Source organism: Saimiri boliviensis, chromosome 4 (genome assembly GCF_048565385.1).
Source record: "Saimiri boliviensis isolate mSaiBol1 chromosome 4, mSaiBol1.pri, whole genome shotgun sequence".
In the NCBI taxonomy this organism is placed as follows: domain Eukaryota; kingdom Metazoa; phylum Chordata; class Mammalia; order Primates; family Cebidae; genus Saimiri; species Saimiri boliviensis.
This window is the reverse complement of record NC_133452.1, coordinates 30,179,614-30,184,391: the sequence shown is the minus strand read 5'-3', so window position 1 is coordinate 30,184,391 and position 4,778 is coordinate 30,179,614. Positions and strand designations below refer to the sequence as shown.

At 38.0% G+C, this 4,778-nt stretch overlaps 1 pseudogene; it reads right to left on the bottom strand.

The window, feature by feature from the left end:
* Positions 1-529: 529 nt before the first annotated feature.
* Positions 530-1,353, bottom strand: LOC101048734 (ATP synthase peripheral stalk subunit b, mitochondrial pseudogene; annotated as a pseudogene).
* Between the last annotated feature and the right edge of the window lie 3,425 nt (positions 1,354-4,778).

The window sequence follows — 4,778 nt, the reverse complement described above, 5'->3', positions numbered from 1 at the left end:
GATCTTCACTCAGTGCAACCTCTGCCTCCTGGGTTCAAGCGATTCTCCTGCCCCAGCCTCCTGATTAGCTGGGACTACAGGCACATACCAACATGCCCAGCTAATTTTTGTATTTTTAGTAGAGATGGGGTTCCACCTTGTTGGCCAGGATGGTCTTGATCTCTTGACCTTGTGAGCTGCCCGCCTCCTTGACCTCTCAAAGTGCTGGGATTATAAACATGAGTCACTGCTCCTGGCCAGCACATTTTAATAAAAGCAAACTGCTTATTCAAAAGTGATCATGGAATAACTGAAACGCAGGGTTAAGAAGGATGAGAAACATCTCACTGGCCAATAGATTTAGTTCTCTTACCATATGAAACAACCTTTTTGTTTTTAGGAGAGGAACTTCTACTGAAGTTAAAGCTTACCTCTCCTAAAAATACAGAATACAGAATTTAAAAAATACAGCAATACAGAAAGATTTTGTCACATAGACTAGTTTTCGTTTAGTCAATCAATTCTAGCTGTCTCAATTGGCCTAGATACATTATGTAACTGGCTGTGCTGGAGCCTTCTTTGCCAGCAGCTTTAGGTTGGCCATACACTTGGCAATTGTCTCCTTTTCATGCTGTGCAGAGATACTCTGCACCACGTGCTTCTCCATCCAATTTATCACGTGTTCTTGTTTCTTTTAAAGCGTCATGTTCTGCACAGATATCTGATAGTCCATGTGATTCTTTACTTCCTTGTATTCTCTATGAAGTTGTTCCTAGTAACCTCCAAAGCCATAGCAATGTTATTTTTCTGCACGTCAAAAAGGTAATGGCGCTTCTGAATGAGTGCCTGCTGTGACTCTCCAAATCAATTGCATCCTGGATTTGTTTGATAGAAGCCTGCTTCACCTCTTCCTGTTGGATAATTTTTTGCTCATCAAATTTTTCAGCCAAATCTCTCATAGAGGCACCATATTTTTAAATTATATAGACAAGAAACCATACTATTGATGTGGTAGAGAAGGTCTCTGGGATAATCATATATATTTCTTTGAATAAAGCATACAAGATAAGCCCAGTTCTGAGCAGATACCATCCTGTCACACCAGTTTTAGGATAAAGAAACTGGAGGAATTCCTCAGGGATCAGCCTCAAATGAACTTTTCCTCCATATTCAGGAAGAGGTGATTGAGCCTTAAATGAACTTTTTCTCCATATTTAGGAGGGTGTGGCTGCCCTGTGTGAAAGGTCTTTGTTGCCTGCAATATCACGGACCTAGGAAGGGTATATTCTTCAGAGAAGAGGCCACTGTAGTGGTGGCAGAATGTACTACCTGGGACAGTATGGACAGTGAAGGCCCAGGCAGTGGTATTAGCATCCCTGTGACCCTAAGCAGAGCCAATTTGCCTTTTGAATTCTTTAATCTTTGGATTGTGTAGATGCGTGTTGTTTGGTTTCTAGAAATTTCTGTTACTGATTTTAAAAATTTTATTTCTCTGTAGTCACAGGATAGACTTTGTATGACCTAAGTTCTTTTCAATTTATTTATATTGGTTTTATGGCCCAGAATATGGTCTATGTTTTACGTGCACATGAATGTTTCCATGCCCATGAGAAGAACGCGTATTCTGTTGTTGGGTGAAATGTTCTATAAACGTCAATTAGGTCAACTGAGTTGATAGTGTTGTTCAGATATTCCATGTCTGAGAGAATTTTTCTGTCTACTTGTTCTATCAGATATTGAGAGAGGTGAATTTAAATTTCCAACCGTAATTGTGGATTTGTGCATTTCTTTTTACGGTTGTGTTAGGTTTGGGTTCCTATGTTTTATTTATTTATATTTATTTAGTTTTTAATTTTTTAAATAGGTTTTGAGGGAATGGGTGGTGTTTAGTTACATGAATAAGTTCTTTAGTGATGATTTCTGAAATTATGGTGCACCCATCACCCAAGCATTGTACACTGTTGGGTGATGTGTAGTCTTTTATCTCTTGCCACTCCCCGTCTTTCCCCCAGTCCCTAAGGTCCAGTGTATCATGCTTATGCTTTTGGGTCCTCATTGCTTAGCTTCCACATATGAGTGAGAACATGAGATGTTTGGTTTTCCATTCCCGAGTTACTTCACTCCAATTCCATCCAGGTTGCTGTGAATGCCATTATTTCAGTCCTTTTTGTGGCTGAGTAATATTTCATTGTGTATCTATATCTATATCTAGAGCTATCATATTTTCTTTAAACACTCATTGATTGATGGGCATTTGGGCTGGTTTTATATTTTTTGCACTTGCAAATTGTGCTGCTATAAACATGCCTGTGCAAGTATGTTTTCTTGTATAACGACTGCTTTTTCTCTTGGTAGATATATAGTAATGGGATTACTAAATCAAATGGTAGATCTACTTTTAGTTCTTTAGGGAATCTTCACACTCTTTTCCACAGTGGTTGTACTAGTTAATGTTCCCACCAACAGTGTAAACCTGTTTCCTTCTCACCACATGCATGCCAACATCTATTATTTTTTGATTTTTGATTATGGCCAGTGTTAAAGAAGTGAGGTGGTATTGCACTGTGATTTTGATTTGCCTTTCCCTGATAATTCGTGATGTTGAGCATTTTTCCATATATTAATACTTGTGGGCTGTTTGTGTATCTTCTTTTGAAAATTGTCTATTTATGTCCTTAGCCCACTTTTTGATGGGATTGTCTATTTTTTTTTTCTTTTTCTGCTTTTGTTGCCAAGGCTACAGTGCAATGGTGTGATCTTAGCTCACCGCAACCTCTACCTCCCAGGTTCAAGCAATTTTCCTGAGTAGCTAGCTGGCATTACAGGCATGTGCCACCACTCCTGGCAAATTTTGTATTTTTAGTAGAGACAGGGTTTCTCCACATTGGTCAGACTGGTCTCAAACTCCTGACCTCAGGTGATCCGCCTGCCTTGGCCTCCCAAAGTACTGGAATTACAGGCCCGAGCCACTGCACCTGGCCGTGTTTTTTTCCTTGCTGATTTGAGTTCTCTGTAGACTCTAGATATTAGTCCTTTGTCAAATGTACAGATTGTGAAGCTTTTTCTCCCACTCTGTGGCTTGTCTATTAACTCTGATGATTATTTCTTTTGCTGTGCAGAAGCTTTTTAGTTTAATTAAGTCCCACCTATATATCTTTGTTTTTGTTGCATTTCCTTTTTGGTTGTTTGTCATGAAGTCTTTGCCTAAGCCAAAGTCTAGGAGGGTTTTTGATGTTATCTTCTAGAATCTTTGTGGTTTCAGGTCCTAGATTTAAATCTTTGATCCATCCTGAGTTGATTTTTGTATAAGGTGAGAGATGATGATCCAGTTTCATTCTTCTACATGTGGCTAGTCAATTATCCCAGCACCATTTGTTGAATAGGGTGCCCTTTCCCCACTTTATGTTTTTGTTTGCCTTGTGGAAGATTAGTTAGCTGTAAATATTTATTTATGTGTTCTCTATTCTGTTCCATTGGTCTATGTGCCTATTTTCATACCAGTACCATGCTGTTTTGGTGACTATGGCCTTATAGTATAGTTTGAAGTCACGTAATGTGATATCTCCAGATTTGTTCTTTTTGCTTAGTCTTGCTTTGGCTCTGCAGGCTCTTTTTTGGTTACATATGAATTTTAGGATTTTTTTTTTCTATTTCTGTGAAGAATGATGATGGTATTTTGATGGGAATTGTATTGAATTCATAGATTGTTTTTGGCAGTATGGTCTTTTTCACAATATTGATTCCACCCATCCAAGAGCATGGGATATGTTTCCTTTTGTTTGTGTTGTCTATGATTTCTTTCAGTAGTGTTTTGTAGTTTTCCTTGTAGAGGTCTTTCACCTCCTTGGTTAGGTAATTTTGTAAGTATTTTATTTCTGTTTTTTGCAGCTATTGTGAAAGGGATTCAGTTATTGATTTGATTCTCATCTTGGCTGCCATTGGTATATAGCAGAGCTACTGACTTATGTACATTAATTTTGTATCCTGAAACTTTGCTGAATTCATTTACCAGTTCTAGGTGCTTTTTGGATGAATCTTTAGGGTTTTCTAAGTATACGATCGTATTCTCAGCAAACAGTGACAGTGTGACTTCCTCTTTACTGATTTGGATGCCCTTTATTTATTTCTCTTGTCTGATTGCTCTGGCTAGGACTTCCAGTTGAATCACTATATTGAATGGAAGTGATCCAACAGAATCACTTCTGTTGAATAGAAGTGATGAAATTGGGCATCCTTGTCTCGTTCCCCTTCTCAGGAGGAATGCGTTCAACTTTTCCCCCTTCAGTACGATGTTGGCTCTGGGTTTGTTGTAGATGACTTTTATTACCTTAAGATATGTTCCTTCTTTGCCAGTTTTGCTGGTGGTTTTGATCATAAATGGATACTAGATTTTTGTCAAATGCTTTTTCTGCTTCTATTGAGATGATCATGTGATTTTTGTTTTTAATTCTGTTTATGTAGTATATCACATTTATTGACTTCTGTATGTTAGACTATCCCTGCATCCCTGGTACAAAACCCACTTGATCATGGTGGATTATCTTTTCGTTATGTTGTTAGATTTGGTTACCCAGTATTATGTTGAAGATTTTTTTATTTGTGTTCATCAGGCATATTGATCTGTAGTTTTCTTTTTTTTGTTATGTCCTTTTCTGGTTTTGATATTAGGCTGATACTGGCTTCATGGGATGATGTAGGGAGGATTCCCTTTTTGACTATCCTTTGGAATAGTGTCAATAGGATTGGTAGCAATTCTTTGAATGTCTAATACAATTCAGTTGTGAGTCCGTCTGGTCCTG